This window comes from Bombyx mori, chromosome 13, assembly GCF_030269925.1.
Source record: "Bombyx mori chromosome 13, ASM3026992v2".
NCBI classification, from domain to species: Eukaryota; Metazoa; Arthropoda; class Insecta; order Lepidoptera; family Bombycidae; genus Bombyx; species Bombyx mori.
In genome coordinates this window covers 7,233,409-7,251,156 of record NC_085119.1, presented here as the reverse complement: position 1 = coordinate 7,251,156, position 17,748 = coordinate 7,233,409, and the positions used below count along the sequence as shown (strand labels likewise).

Here is a 17,748-nt window from a genome sequence, read left to right as displayed (position 1 = left end):
CAGAGAGCCTGTCGTTCCTGACCATGTTATAGTTCGCGATTTTAGGGTCACGGCGCGCGGGCTTAAGTAGGGTCTCCTGCACTAAAAATATATCAATTTGATGGTCACGCAAAAAGTCAGAAACCTGATTACGTTGATTTGCGAGACCGTAAGCGTTAAAAAATCCTATCGTTACGGATAGGGGCTTTACTCTACTTATATACGCCATTGATTACCGGCGGAGTGAGGGGAGGACGTACGTATTTAATGACGCGTATACGTCGGCGTATTCTTGCACAACGGCGATAAAGTGTTGTGCAGTGGAGGCAGCGCGAATGGCGTCGCCCAAAGCGTTAACGCGCTCAAAGTTGATCGACTGAAAGAAGTCGATCGCTAAAGCGAGATTATCGGACGCGGTCGGAGGGCAAGTCGCGGGAGAGGGACGAGTCGCGGGGGCGGGACGAGTCGCGGGGGTGGGACGAGTCGCGGGGGCGGGACGAATCGCGGAGGAGGGAATTGTAGCCGTGTTCATATACGGCAGCGGTTTCGCCCAGGCCGAGACACTGGGCACCGGCGCCGGAACGAACGCTGGCTTAGCCTGCGACACAGAGGGTGCCGAGGCTTTGATGTCTGGGCCGGAAGGTCGGAGGCGGTTTTGGCGGGCGACGCGGCGATTTATTTTCGGGGCTCGGGGGCATCCGCGGTAATTTGCGGGGTGACCCTGTGTTTGACACAGGACGCAGCTAGGCGGTTCCGTCGCGGTTTTTTGGTCGCGAGCGCAGAGGGCCGTGGCGTGATCGCCAAAACACTTAACACATCGGGGGCGCGCGTGACAGTTACGGGAAGAGTGCCCGTACAGTTGACAGTTATGGCACTGGCTAGGAGTGCCTTTTTTATGGGGGGCTTCGACGGCGATACCGGAGAGCCTACAGACGGCCTGTGTGTTGAAGATTTTCTTACCCTCGGGGGTAGGCTCGAGGGTGACTAAAACCATATTATATGGCTCCCTACCGCGACCGGTGTGCATACGGTGCACAGAATTCACTGGAAAGCCCTGTTCTAACAGATCGGCCTTGACGAGCTCTACATCTAACTCTTTAGGGATTCCGCGTATTACAACGCGGAGTTCGCGGTCCTCCTGGAGCGTATACGTATGGAAACTTATACGTTCCTTACGGAGGTAAGAAGAGAGGGCCCTATGGTCGTCGGGTGTTTGAACCTTAATTTGAATGCCGTTCGCGAGGTTACGGGCATTCGTGAAATTTATATTTTTGGCCTTAAGGGCCAGGCAAACTCGATCCCAAGCTGCCTTCTCCTGAAGGATAACCGGGGGAGGGGTCTGGGTTTTATTTTGTGCCACCGGACGCGGCGACGGAGTGGCACGGGCTGGGGGCGCAACGGGAGTCTGAGGGCGGGGGCGCGACGCGTTCGCGGCTTTGCTAATTTTAGCGGCCGCGGGAGCTCGGGACTCCGCGGCACGCTTCTTACCCTTCTGTACCAGGGTGAATCCATCCGTCGATGAGGCGGGGGCGAGGTCAACCTCCATGTCCGAGTCAGAGTCGGAGCACGAGGAGGCGGGTGCAGGCGACCTACAAGCAAGTGTAGGTGTTTTAGAGGGCGCGACGGAGGCCGCGGATGATCGCTCAGCTGAAACGATGGTCACAGCGGACGACGCAGCAGCTTTACTCGCCAGTATAGGCGACACGGGAGCGGCAGGCACGACGGAGGCTGCGTTGCTCAATGCAGAAGCTTTGCACGCAGGTACAGGCGACGCAGGAGCAGCGAGCGCGGCGGAGTCCTCGAGAGGGCTCGCAGTGTGATTGGCCTTGAAGGCCAGAAACTCTGAGGCGAGCTGTGGGTGGTGAAGTCGGAGGAATTCCGCGAATACAGCGTCCATGATCGCTGAGTACCCAGGTGGGGCGGCCCCGGGTCTTGAAAACACTCGCCTTGCGGCGAGGCCCCAACTTCTCGGACCTGAGCGGTTCTATTGAACACAGGTGGCAATGCGGCGCGATTACTACAGGACAAAGAAAAAGCAAAACAAATCAGAAATAACAAAAAGAAACAAAACAAATAAATACTTGCAGGAAACCACTTTGTCGGCAAATGTACCACGAACACAAAAATAACTAAAACGAAACAAATAAAAGCTTCCAGGAAAAACACTTGGTCGGCAGATGTATCACGATCACAGGCCGCGCGAACAATGGCCGGGCTAACAAAAGCCGGGCGAACAAAGACCGGGCGAACGAGTGGTCGATGAGCACGTCCGCACGTGACGGGTGCCTCTATCGGAATGATAATTTATCCTGTGAAGGATCTGTTTATATGGTTTGTTAGTAGTGTAATGAGTGATTCGGGAATTGTTTGAAATGATCTCTTTTTTTTTTGTTTCCGGTCAGGAAATTTCTAAATCTAAGTCATCAATGATAAGAAAATGCTCGAAAAGGCCTTTCTATGCGTACTAATGAATAAGTTGATCACGTATCGTTGGATAATTAAAAATGAGATACCTAGCTTATTTTTATTCGTTGAATGAAAAATAAAGTAAATCGAAAAAGTGATAGACTTAACGGGCGTGCACGGGCATTTTATTGTAATTCACTTTCCGCTATTCTACTTTTATAGTAGTGGCTCGTTCATGTGAAAGCCAATACACAACGCGTAGAGTGGTTAATGCGCCGACCGTAATATCAATAAAGAGGAGAGACGCAAGGCGGAACAAGGGTGGTGAACACCTGTCCTCCTCCTCCGGATATCGCCTCAGTGTCAACTTCCCTACGATACTTAAAATATGGCGTGTCATCTTCTCGGCTCTGTTTACTCGTCTACAACGAGATTTTGCACTGTCTCTTGCAAATCATTCTCGTAATACGATTCAGCTGTTATTCGGTGTGTTTTAAATCGCTTAGCCTTGACATTATCCTAAATGATTAGTTTCATTTACTAAAATCTTAGGATTTGTATTTATTTCGTTTGGCACGGCTCAACTATGTCTGTGCATAGCCTATTAGCCATAAAGAAAACACGTGTTCCAGTATAAGAGCCGCTACGATGACATACTCGTATATATAAGTACATAAATTTTTGGTATAGTCACTTGTAACCGCCTAACATTCAATAAGACAGTCGAGAGTTATATACAACAAATATTCCAATTTGGTTCAAGTTTTTTTTTTATAATTGTCGAGGTGTATGTACGAGATGACTCACCTGATGTAAAGTGGGTACAGAAGCCCACAGAAATCAACAACGTAGATGCCGCCTCCCACCTTAGGCATGTATTCTAAGGTCTCCGTTTTTACAGAACAATGGCTGACCCACCCTTCAAACGCATTACTGCTAAATACGCAAAATATATTTTTACAAAAGAACATTAGAAAAAGTAGTAAGTTATATTACCAAAAATTAAAAAAAGTTGCTTTTATAACGAATATGATGAATTTGAAAAGAAAGATTCTCAATATGAATACATTCTTTTATAATTGTTATTTTAGAACTCAGACCGATACGACCGATATCTACACACCTATACGAGAATACATATATATTCTTTAAAAGCATTTATTTAAGACTAGCTGACCCGGCAGACTTCGTAGTGCCTCAATCGATAAATAAAAGACCTAAACTTTTGTATCAAATAAACTTAAATCATACATATCAAAGTAAAAACAAAATTGTTATATTTATTTAATTCCGAGCATGTTCATATTTAAATCTACCTTTTAAACCTTCTCTGGACTTCCACAAATAATTCAAGACCAAAATTAGCCAAATCGGTCTAGCCGTTCTCGAGTTTTAGCGAGACTAACGAACAGCAATTCATTTTTATATATATACCTATATAGATTTGTCCTATATAAATCATCATAAAAATCAATATCAGTTTAGGTTTTTAAATCAAAACAGCTGAATCAAATATCACCCAAGTACGCATTTGAGGTTCATTCTTTTAAATTTATATTTTCAAAAATACATTTGACTACACCTAAAGCCATCGTCGCTTAGCAACTATACAGAATCTCACCGTATTCTATTCTTATTTGTTCCCAGCGTTGTATTGTTTGCCTATTTAAATATGTGACAGCGATTCAACCCTCGAAGAAAGGGCGATAAAAGCCTGTAATGTCAACACGAGTAAGAAAAAGTAATCTCACCCTTTTTCTCTGCCTATTTTAAAGGTTTCGCCGCATAATAATGTAAACGATTTAAAACTCAAACTTGGCGATTATATAATAATATTTTTATTAATTTTTTTCGTGAAAAAAATTGCTATGATAAAAGAAATGTGTGGGTAATTCCTAACATAACCTCAAAATTATTATACTAACCGGTACACAATTTCGTTACAGTTTTACTTCAATTTACTTTTATAATAAACTAGCGGCAGGCGCCGGCTCCGCTCGGGTCTTTAAAAAAAATTTCAACGATATTTGACGTTGTTTCATCATTTTTTTAAATAAAAAACACTTATTGTGGCCTAAATACAATAGTTAGACATATTCTTTTGCGACACTTTTTGTAAGTAATAATGTGTTCTACAAAGTCGTAGTACATTATTTTATTCTATCATCAATAGTTTTGCAGGGCACGCGATGTAAAGAATACTTTAGGTTTTTTTTTTTTTAATTTTGGGTTACATTATTGGAGTATTAGTAAGGAACCCTAATTTGTTTCAAAAAAGGTTATAGCCGATATCACTCGGGAATAGTGTAGCCTCCAAACAGTGAAATAATTTTTCAAATCGGTTCAGTAGTTTCGGAGCCTATTCAATACAAACAAACAAACAAATCTTTCCTCTTTATAATATTTGTATAGATAATACTTTATTATTCAGCTCTAAACTTCCTACTTGATTTCCTGTATCACAAAAATCCGGAAACTATGAAACCATCAATTTACCACGTAACCCTTAAAAATCAAGAAATTAAATTTATGTATAATAGCAGTGTATTTCAGTGCGCTCAAGCTTTTCAAACAAAATGACCGGAACACGTGTGTCAGTTGCGTAGCCGAGCTCACCACAACAGGCCGGCACTGTCAGGTACTGTTCCATTTACCTATTTACATTCATATAGGTTGCTTCTCCGCTATAATAGATAAAATAAACAGGCCATCAGTGTAATATGTATTTATTTATTAATACCATTCAAAGAGTATTGTAATGTTTTCGTTTACATACTACCCTCTCTGGAATATAAAATCGAAGACACAATTGTATTCTAAAAAGACTTTCAAAGTATGAAATGAGTACAAAAAAAATTTTAGGCAGCCGTTTGTCTCTGCCCCTGGCATTGCTGAAGTCCATGGGCGACTGTAACCACTCACCATCAGGTGGACCGTACGCTCGTCTGCCTACAAGAGCAATAAAAAAAGAACTAATTAAAGATTATATTATTATTCACCAAATATTTGTTATTCACCAAAAAATCTGAGTACAGTTTTTTTTAAGTTATTAATCTTTCCAATTTATAGGTTTAGCTTCAGCGCGACGGGCAATTGAGTCTCTTACTCCACATAAAATTGCAGCGAACATTTTATTCCTTTGTATTTAAGTTGGAAATTTAAGAGAGGATTTGTAACTCGTTTTGATTGTCTGCCGATAAAACAGGCTGTTCATTGTGGTTGAAAGACTCCGGTCTCTATTGTAGAACTTCTAAAATGATCTTGTTTGTTATTGAAACCGGTCTTTTGTGAACACAAATCATTTATTTCACAATTGAGCTTCTTATTTCAGATACTAAATAATTTATTATTCAATTTTACAAACACTTTTGTGGAGCTTTTAGAAACTGGATTTTAATTTTTAAAGCTACTACTGAATATCATATATTTTTTTCGTTTTGTACAAAATAATAGGTTTTCTTTCTTCAAGCAAACCGTTACAAAATCTGCTTGCAGATATCTAGCAATTAACATTTAGCAGAAAGAAGGAGCCTTGAAATCACGTAAAAAATTTTACGCCTCACTCCAAATTAAGTTTGTGAACACAATTTTTCCCAGAAAGTAAATTTACTTACATCTCCGGTGTTCTACGCCTTCTAACAGCCTCTATTTTGAATTTCCTTTTTACATGGAAAATTTTCTTTGAATATTCGCTTGTTATTCATAAAAAAAATGTTTGGTTATTTCGAAAACTCGTTTTGTTGTGACTGTATCAACAACTATATTGTATTAATACGTCAGATTGTTGTAAAGAGCTAACTAAAATATTTAGATAACTTAAAAAAAAATCTAAAATCTCGTCCATGTTTAGAATTTATTCGATGTTTCTCATTATAATTAAAAAAAATTATTAATAGACTTGGTTTATACTGATCACAGGTCGCTACACGTTCATACGCTGACGAACATAAGCTTGTCAAACCGTAAAATAACACATGAGTTAACACTCCCTGGCTGCAGTCGCAATATGACATTTAAATATGAATATGCTTTCAAGATTGCTTCGAGCCAACTAGTACTAATAATCTGTGATTTTTCCGCATACCCGCTTCCGTAGCTACGTAGCGCTACGAGACTACGCTGTAGCGACTGAGTTTCACCTTCGACGCTTCGCAATTATTAAACTTGTTGCACTACGATGACTGCATAGCTTACAGATCGTTGGATTGCACGACTTCAACTTAAGCCAATAAATACTTACTCTGAAAACTTGTAACAGCTCGTTAGTTCATGAAGAAATAACTTATTTCCTGTGTTACGTAGTTTTCTTGTTAACCTGAAAGTAACAATCGAATAAAAAAAAACATCTACTTGAAAGTAATTGGATTCGCTGATAAGCAAAAGAAATTTCTTTTTCGCAAATTGACGTCCACCCTCTGGCAATAAAAGTTTTATGCCATGTTTGTGAAGATAAAAAATTCTATGATGTAAGATTTTGAAGAAATTCTTAATAATTTTGAAATCCTTTTTTTTACCCCACGTAAATTCAACTTCTACTAAAATTAAGTTTATCATAAATAAGGACATGAAAGGTGACAATCATAAATAAGTAAGTACATCGCAACATCAAATAAACTGATTCCGGCCAGGGGAAGCACGCAGATAACCTACTTACTGATCCGGCGTATTCTATTTGCCTGTAATAATCGCGATGACAATCTCATATTACATAAAAGATTTGCCCTCTTTTAGATCGAAATGCGATTTTCTCCCTTCAGAGTTATTGCCGGCTCGTCTCAAATTTTTCGGCTATAGAAAACGGAGAGCTACTGCGACAGGGTATTTTTGAATGTGTTCGAATGAATGAGGAATTTAGGCGCCGCAGAGAATGCATAATATCAATGGGATTCGAAAATGTATTGGATATGATAACATATTCAACTAATTTAACGGTCGTACTGAATTACCAACATTTATTACCTTGGAATATAATTTAAGCAATTAAAAAAATGTCGTGTATATACTCAAATAAATTTAATAAATAAATAAATAAATAATTAAATTTAATATATACTAGCTGACCCGGCAGACTTCGAAGTGCCTCAATCGGTACATAAAAGACTTAAACTTTTGTATAAAATAAACTTAAAACAAACAAAAGGAATCCGTCCGACGGGGGGACAAATCAAAGGAAAAACAAAATTGTGTTTTTTATTTAATTCCGAGCATTTTCATATTTATTCACCTTTTAAACCTTCCCTGTACTCCCACAAATAATTCAAGACCAAAATTAGCCAAATCGGTCCAGCCGTCCTCGAGTTTTAGCGAGACTAACGAACAGCAATTCATTTTTATATATATAGATTTATATATACTCTCTGAAAATCGTTAATATAATGAGCTCAAAAACTAAACAACGCGCATCAAATTTTGCTGATCTACCTAAAGTAATAAGACACGCTCAATTAACTTTTAACATAGCTCCTAATTAACAGGTATCACGTTTAAGATACAAGTTAAACAATAACAGTATTGTATTACTTGCTCTTTAATTAATTTCAACGCATAGTAGTGCGTGACTATTATGTGTTATTCTATCTGACTGATGTCTTGTCTAATATGGATAAAGAAACGCACGGTTCTTACCAGTCACCGGAGCTGATAGATCCATCTTTAATGCCGCAGTCTAGTTTGAGATATAGAATTGAAGTCTCAATGACCAATATTAACTATTAGGCATTTTGATTAATGAACGAGTAACTAGTAAAAATGTATCATAATATCGTACTAAATCGATCGATCGATTATACTAAAATGTACAAAACTTTTTTTTTTCTCCTAGCTCACTTGCATTGTGATCTAGTTTTGAACGACGTTCAAAGTTCCAAGGCTTCCCATAAGGATGGCTCCCCATAAGTATTTAAACTTACTACCAAATTAAGTACCAAGCGAGTTAATTAATACATATATACGTGGCAATTATATGCAATTTTAGCATCTTACTAATCATCTTTCTACTGGTGGTAGGACCTTTTCTGAGTCCGCACGGGTAGGTACCACCGCCCTACCTATTTCTGTCGTGCAGCAGTAATGGGTTTTGGTTTGAAGGATGGGGCATCCGTTGTAACTATACTGAGACTTTAGAACTTATATCTCAAGGTGGGTGGCGCATTTACTTTGTAGATGTCTATGGGCTCCAGTAACCACTTAACACCAGGTGGGCTGTGAGCTCGTCCTCACATCTAAGCAATAAGAAAAAAAAAAAAAAAAATCTTTTCGTAGTATTACATACCTTCATTTGTTTCTTTCCGAGCTTCCCCTAATACTTGGTCCTGTTGCGGTACTGTCATTCCTTATCTAAGCTCTGTGGAGCATGTTATAAAATTACTTAGGACTTTCCGCCGAAAAGAGCACGTTCCAATTTGGCGACTGATAAACGGTATAAATACCAACCTCGTTATTAACATGACTTCCTTTAACATAAAACTAAAGTAGTACCTATTACTAGAATTCAAACTTATGTCAAATATATTCCAAACTGCTCTGATTATGCGTGCGTATTTTATATATCGTACTATTTGAAACTAGGCCGATGGGAAACATCATTATTGAACGTACACAATGTCATGTTGTATACACAGCACACAAAGTAGACAATTCGTTGAGATAACGTGAAGCAAGTGAATTCGGCAGTTGTCGCTTTTACAGCATTAGCTTCGGGAATAAGTTTGTTCATTACGAGGGGGGAACAATGTGGTAGGCTCGGCGGCAACGGAGGAAACGTGCGCCGACGCCGCGACAATAGGCGCGCCGCCTTATCACGCCGGAACGCGTCGGCTCGCACCCCCGCACCGAGCCTACTGCCTCCACTTGACGTATGAGCACTGAATAAATGGGAAAACTTTTAGCTCTCGTTACGGGAGAACGAACAATTGGTCATCTGTTGCACGAGGTAATGTCTAAGCGTTAATCTTAGATGACGATGGGCGCGAAACACAAAAAGACTTATATTATAGTAATGTTTTATTTTTTTGTTTACTTTAATTGTTTTATCAAAGGTATGTAAGATCGATTCAAATTATTATAATTGTTTGGTTCAATATTTGAAATTTTCATGGATTACCTATGTATTAAGTATATAGGTGTGACCAATATTAGTATAAAATCTTCGTAGGTAAGTTGATGCCAGAGCTATAATAGAAATCAAATGATAAATATAATTTGATTAATTGAGAATTTAATTTTATTAATTCATTACATTGCAGCATTGTAAATTAAGTTACAAAATCCGATAGATTTCGTTTCTAACCTCCTTAAAAACTTAAGTATCTCAAATGGTACCACAGTTTTGTAACGCGGAAAATAAATGGAGTCATCAAGTCGTTTGTTTACGAAGCGACGACAGTACCTAATGAATTAATTGCCCATCCATTTCTTAATGAAAATTAGGCCAAATTAAGTTCCGCTCAAGAAATGGAACGCAACAAAAAAAAAACTAACTTTGTATAATTAGATTCGGATTGGTATAGTACGTTGTTGACTTTACTTGCAAATTGTTGTTTTATAAATTATTTAAATATGAAATGAATATGTGTTTGTCACTGGTGGTAGGACCTCTTGTGAGTCGCAGCCGTTGTAACTATACTGAGATCTTAGAACTTATATCTCAAGGTGGGTGGCGCATTTACGTTGTAGATGTCCATGGGCTCCAGTAACCACTTAACACCAGGTGGGCTGTGAGCTCGTCCATCCATATAAGCAATAAAAAAAATTAAAAAAAAAATTTGTGTGCAAAATGGAAAGTGTACAATGGTTTGCTTGTGTTGCTCGTGTTCTAATCGTTTAAGTATCGATTAACTGTTATAAGTACTTGACGAAATGTTTTTAGTTACAGTGCGTAAGAATAAACAGCGCGTGAGTTGTATGAAAATATTTGGCTCATTAAAATATTAAATACGAAGTCAATCACTTCCGAGTATTGCCTTTGGCATTGGATTGGATGGGATTGGATGGCTTTTTTAAATATTTATATCAAACTAACTAAAACATTTCTAATCAATTCCCACACAATGCTTAGACGTTTAAATACGAACAAACAAGCAATAAAATTAGATTTATAATGTGTTTTCAGCGATATTCCCCAAGTTTTTTCACGATTTATCGTTTCTTCGTTTTTTTTTTGATATGTAATCGAACTAACTCATGGTCTATCTGGTGCTAAACGGTTACTAGATCCCATAGACAACGTGAACTCCCTACCATTTGAAAAACAAAATTGAAATTTTAATGTAATATTATAATTTATACACTGCTATTTCATCTCGGATAATTGTCAATTTACTACAGTGGCAATAGTTTAATAGTTATTTAAATTGTATGCTTCTGAAATTAATAGAAAGTTTTCCTGTACGTCATTGTTATGTCATATGTTGCGTTGTGGTGAATAAGAGTGGACTGTATTATTAGTTTGATATTTTTATTAGTCCATAAGTGACAAATTACAAGAATTTAAAATTAATGGATACATATAAGAAATCTATATATTAATACGTGAAGCAAAAACTTTGTATCCCTTTTTACGAAAATTGCGCGGACGGAGGAGTATGAAATTTTCCACACTTATAGAGAATATAGAGAAGAAGTGCACAATGCTAATATTTTTTTTAAATAATGCATAAAAGTTACATTAAATCAATAAACAAAACATTACACACACTACATACCGTGTATTTAACGCACACACGCATGCATACTATTTATTTATTGTCAAACTTGTTCTTGACGTCTGTGGTCAAATTGAGAATAGATTAAATATTGTTTGCCTTTGTTAATGTTTTTTATAGTGTAGTCTTGGCGAAATTTGTGATTATGAAGTTTAAAATACAATCATAATAGTGTTCAAACTTACAATTCCAATTAATTATAGTCGAATTTCGACTACTGTGGGACCACTAGTATGAAACAGATGTTTCGCCCTTGGCGGCTGGAAATGAAAAAGGGTAAAGCGTCATAGCGGACGTCGCTCGTTGACGCCTTCGACGTTCCGAATTCAAACAATCATGTTTGAAAACAAAACAGAGAATTATAAAAGAAGAATCCGCACATTCTTCGGGTTTCGGGACGATGTAACCGTGAATAAATTGGTTCGTTGTCGTCGAAACCTGCAAAATGTTCGTTGAATTTCGACGCAGCAACTCTAAGAAGACAACAAAGTGTTCTGGATCGGCCGAATGGACCATGCACCTTTGAAAAATCAAGAACTGTATCTATGACGAAGATTATATTTTATATATTTATCTTTATATATAAAAATGAATTGCTGTTCGTTAGTGTCTCGCTAAAACTCGAGAACGGCTGGACCGATTTGGATAACTTTGGTCTTGAATTATTTGTAGAAGTCCAGAGAAGGTTTAAAAGGTAGATAAATATGAAAATGCTTGGAATTATATAAAAATAATAATTTAGTTTTCCCTTTGATGTGTCCCCCGCCGGACGGATTCCTTTTGTTTGTTTTAAGTTTATTTAATACTAGCGACCCGCCCTCGCTTCGCTTCGGAAACATTAAAACACACATGAAACCAAAAAAAAAAAAAAAGTAGCCTATGTTCATCAGGGACAATGTCGGCTTCTAATGGAAAAAGAATTTTTCAAATCGGTCCAGTAGTTTCGGAGCCTATTCGAAACAAACAAACAAATCTTTCCTCTTTATAATATTATTAGTACAGACAAAAGCTTGGGTTTTTTATTTACCGATTGAGGCACTACGAAATCTGCCGGGTCAGCTAGTATTATATATTTATTTTACTGGTGGTACGACCTCTTGTAGAAAAATTTTGGAGAAAAACCGTGCGTGCGAAGATGATACAAAAGGGTGGTCACGACCCTCAGCAATGAGGAATACGACGCAAGGAGGGACGACCTCTTGTAAGTAACCACTTAACACCAGGTGGACTGTGAGCTCGTCCATCCATCTAAGCAATAAAAAAATAAAAATTAAATAATTGTTATGTACTTCTAAATTTACATAACTTTCGATCAGTGTTGTTTAATAATTATTTTATTAAAATAGTATTTTATAATTATTACATATCAATGTTATAATAAATAATAATAATAATAATAGTCATAAATATTGTTGATGTTTTCATTTTTATGTTCTTTATAAACCGAAAATAAAAACCATTCATATTATGTATCACAAAATTAAATTTTTTCAATCAACTTGTATTATACTATATTAAGACTAGATGGAGTCATTGACTATTCAAAGAGATTTTGGATTTTTTTGTTTTCTCTTAACTGTTCACAAATGGTCCGAAAAACTCATACAGATGTTGCTCATGTCTTTGTATGTTCATTGTACCACTCGTGGAGTTCACCAGCTTTACTTGACACCCCTTAATTCAAGATAATAATCTTGAATTAAGGGGTTACTTAAGAGCAATAACTCTTTTGTTTGAAACTTTCGTTATTTTGTTAAAAGCCGTATGTATTTTGATTCCGCGGTACTGCTGGATCACTACGCTGTCTACTTTCCAAAGAGGCTTACAAAAAGTAGATACTTCAAAATATTCAGCGGAGCTGCTATGCCCTAGCATGGCCTGAAACCATTTGCGATAGCGACCTTTCCTTCAAATAAACCTCACGCTCATTCATACGCATACTAAAGCAAAAAAAAACAATTGAATTATAATAACTAGCTATCGCCTAAAAGTATTATTATCATTTTTTATGCCGTAAACATGAAACAGATATAAGTTTGGATTGTGATTATGAATTGAAGTGAATACAAAATTGAAATCATCGTGTTTATCTTCATAATTTACGTAAAAAATGTTAAATTATGTTACCCTTGCCTCCGTTTCGAGAAACAGTTCAAGTCGTGAAAAGAACGAATGAAAGAAACTCGCCACGCTTCTCAGGATTTTTATTGTAGGCTTTTTTTATGTTATATTAGATAAATGCCAATAAACAAGCTTTAATGCGAAACGAACAAATGAATAAAAAAATTACGCAATATTATTATGTAAGTATGGAGGTATTATATATTATTATTATATGGTATTATTATATAAGTTCTCCTATTTATACATCTTTTTTTTTCATCTGTGTGTACTACGTAATTTTAAAATCGTTAAAAGTTTGCCGCGACAAAAAATAGGCTTTACAGGTTTACAGGTTTCTTGCATATTTTCATTAACAACGGGCCTAAATTTTCGTTATATTCACTGCATTTTGGGGAGACGACCTTACTGCTCACGTTAACGCTACTTGCCGGATTCCCTAGACATCAAAATACCTCAAATATTCTCAAAGATGCAAAATGTTAATGATGATACCGATCCGTGCGTGTACGAGTACATCATTATATATCATCATCATACTTAACACGTGATCAGGAATCACTTCCACGATGAAGGAATAAATTCGTATTTTAAAAATTAAATTTGCAAAAGTAGTGATTTGTGTAATCTACATAACAGTCGATCTACATAACATAGACCGCATGTAGCAAGATTGGTGGCGACATTGATTTTGTGTTGGCAACCCGCAAGTGTTAGGAGCGGACCGCGGGCGCAAGGAATGGAATTTAGGGCCCTAACCCCTTAATTCAAGATAATAATCTTGAATTAAGGGGTTACTTAAGAGCAATAACTCTTTTGTTTGAAACTTTCGTTATTTTGTTAAAAGCCGTATGTATTTTGATTCCGCGGTACTGCTGGATCACTACGCTGTCTACTTTCCAAAGAGGCTTACAAAAAGTAGATACTTCAAAATATTCAGCGGAGCTGCTATGCCCTAGCATGGCCTGAAACCATTTGCGATAGCGACCTTTCCTTCAAATAAACCTCACGCTCATTCATACGCATACTAAAGCAAAAAAAAACAATTGAATTATAATAACTAGCTATCGCCTAAAAGTATTATTATCATTTTTTATGCCGTAAACATGAAACAGATATAAGTTTGGATTGTGATTATGAATTGAAGTGAATACAAAATTGAAATCATCGTGTTTATCTTCATAATTTACGTAAAAAATGTTAAATTATGTTACCCTTGCCTCCGTTTCGAGAAACAGTTCAAGTCGTGAAAAGAACGAATGAAAGAAACTCGCCACGCTTCTCAGGATTTTTATTGTAGGCTTTTTTTATGTTATATTAGATAAATGCCAATAAACAAGCTTTAATGCGAAACGAACAAATGAATAAAAAAATTACGCAATATTATTATGTAAGTATGGAGGTATTATATATTATTATTATATGGTATTATTATATAAGTTCTCCTATTTATACATCTTTTTTTTTCATCTGTGTGTACTACGTAATTTTAAAATCGTTAAAAGTTTGCCGCGACAAAAAATAGGCTTTACAGGTTTACAGGTTTCTTGCATATTTTCATTAACAACGGGCCTAAATTTTCGTTATATTCACTGCATTTTGGGGAGACGACCTTACTGCTCACGTTAACGCTACTTGCCGGATTCCCTAGACATCAAAATACCTCAAATATTCTCAAAGATGCAAAATGTTAATGATGATACCGATCCGTGCGTGTACGAGTACATCATTATATATCATCATCATACTTAACACGTGATCAGGAATCACTTCCACGATGAAGGAATAAATTCGTATTTTAAAAATTAAATTTGCAAAAGTAGTGATTTGTGTAATCTACATAACAGTCGATCTACATAACATAGACCGCATGTAGCAAGATTGGTGGCGACATTGATTTTGTGTTGGCAACCCGCAAGTGTTAGGAGCGGACCGCGGGCGCAAGGAATGGAATTTAGGGCGCTACCCACTAAACGACTGCCCTAGCCTCTCACACCCAACGTCCGATCTTTACCTGGGGTCAGAACCCGATCAGAGTAGGGGAGCTCCGGCAGTCAACACTAAAATCAGAGTCGCGGCACCACCCCGAAGACGCCCGACCGACGGGTCGTCGAGACGATCGTCGACGACCAACGACGCCAGTCTCCACGGTACGGCGGGCCGTCAGGCCGCCCGCGCGGTACCAGTGGTATTCCGGGATATCCCGCTGGATCAGAACCATCCTGCCGAGTCGGAACACCACCGACCGGGTTGCTCTTCCACAGTATGTCCGACGAATTTTTTTTTATTGTCTAAGGTGGACGAGCTCACAGCCCAACTGGTGTTAAGTGGTTACAAGAGCCCATAAACATCTACAACGTAAATGCGCCATCCACCTTGAAATATAAGTTCTAAGGTCTCAGTATAGTTGCAACGGCTGCCCCACCCTTCAAACCAAAACGTATTTCTGCCTCACGGCGCAAATAGCCAGGGTGGTGGTACCTACCAGTGCGGACTTACCAGAGCTCCTACCACCAGTAATTACGCAAATTATAATAAAGTCAGTGACCACGGACCACAGCCGCCAACGCGTTGTCCCAACCTTCTGGTGCCAGCCCGCTAGAGTGACGCCTGGACGAACGCCCTCCTTCGATCCCCAGCTTGGTGACGGTGGCATGGTGCCGAGAGTGAAGAAGAGCTCTCCCTCTCCCGTTCCAACGCCTCCTTGGAGATGGTGGACTGGCAGAAATCAAGAATCTCCGGCTAGGACTTGTAACTACCGAGCATCGTAACCATGACGATCGGTAACGTCAGCTCCGAACCTCTCAACTCCGAACTTCACGACGAAGATTCGGCGCTGCTTCGCGAAAGCGGGTAGTACGCAACCGTGTGCTCAACAGTATCCTAGTCGTAACCACTGCAATGATGGCACTCCGGCGTCGGCTCCCTCCGGGCGATGAGGTGCAGGTAGCGTCTGAAAAAGCAGTGTTCCGTGAGTACATGCGTCGCCAGGAAAGTGAGATATTCTCGGTCGCGCTTAACACTTTTACTGGTGGTAGGACCTCTTGTGAGTCCGCGCGGGTAGGTACCACCACCCTGCCATTTCTGCCGTGAAGCAGTAATGCGTTTCGGTTTGAAGGGTGGGGTAGCCGTAGGTAGACCTTAGAACTTATATCTCAAAGTGAGTGGCGCATGCACGTCGTAGATGTCTATGGGTTCCAGTAACCTCTTAACACCAGGAGTGCTGTGAGTTCGTCCATCCATCTAAGCAATAAAAAAAAACCTAATCCGGGAGGACTGAGTGGATCGCCTCGACGGTCCTTCGTCTGTAGGTAAGGTCCGCCAGGCGGCGAGATCACGCCTCGAGCACGGCCCGCCGAGATTGGAGCCTCCGCGCTCGAGCTTCCGCCGGGCCGGGACGCGGCTCCCCCCTAGAGCGGAAAACGCATCGCCACGCGTAATCCACCGTGAGTACGTCCGTTTCCAGGTCTCAGGGAGGCGTTCCAGTGGATGCCAATGAACTGCGTTAACCAGTTAACACCAATCAATTAAAATTTTAAATACATAAAATTCCAGACATCATAAAATATATGTAGAATTTTGCTTATTGAAAACAGTCGCTTTGGATTTATTTTTGATTTGCAAGTGCTTTTTAATTTGATAGGTGAATGAACACGCCTTACAGCGATCTATTGTGTTGTAAAAGTATCGAAATTGAAAGAGCGCTGTCCATTTGGAACCCATATGACTCTGACAATACATAGCCCATTCGCTCTAGCACTACGAATATCGAAATGATTTTTTTCACGATTTCATTGCACGCGACCGGTGCTTTATCCATGAACAGATTTTTTAAACGAGGCTTTGTAGGCGACGATTTGAAATTGGTGCCGGTGATAACTTAATTACGCAAGTTAACTGACATTTCGGTAAAGCCGTTCGTTTATTTCAAAGCGGTAACTATTGCGGTTTGTTACAAACAGTTTATTGCGAGGAAATTCTCTGATCTTAATAGTATGTAAAGCTATAAAGGATGAAGTAAATTAAATTGTATATTAGTTAACAAAGCAAATGATTCTCAATCGGATCGAACTAGTTTAGCAAATTAATGAACGTAATTCTTAAGGTAAGTTTAACATTGGGAACTATTACATTTTAATGAATCGTTGTTTCTATTGCTCCGTTCGCAGTACGTTGTATGTATTTTGTGATATTTAGCTGGCAGTTTTTGGGAAAGATACCTGTCGGCAATTCCTTCTTCTTAGATTCATTAGACTTATTGAATTGTGTAATGTATTTAGAATAGGGGAGTCAGTAATAGAAATGTTTCTTCTAAAAGCAAAGACGCTTCAAATTCTACAATATTTCAGCTTACCACATTTTAAAATATTGATAATTTTCAACCAGTCGATGAGCAGATCAGAATACACTTCAGCTACTATTAACTACTCAGTGGGACTCATAGATTACGCAATTATCTACCTCGAAAGAATAGGCAGAACAATATTTATATTAATAACGACTGATCGATTTCATCATCCTATTTGTACTTCAAACTAAC

At 38.6% G+C, this 17,748-nt stretch overlaps 1 long non-coding RNA gene across 1 annotated transcript; it reads right to left on the bottom strand.

Annotated features, from left to right (window-relative positions):
- Window positions 1-5,098: 5,098 nt before the first annotated feature.
- On the bottom strand, window positions 5,099-15,781 carry LOC134199964 (uncharacterized). Its single transcript, XR_009974668.1, has 2 exons — window positions 12,284-15,781; window positions 5,099-12,181 (listed from the first exon to the last, which is right to left on the bottom strand). It is a non-coding gene; the product is annotated as an uncharacterized LOC134199964 (long non-coding RNA).
- Between the last annotated feature and the right edge of the window lie 1,967 nt (window positions 15,782-17,748).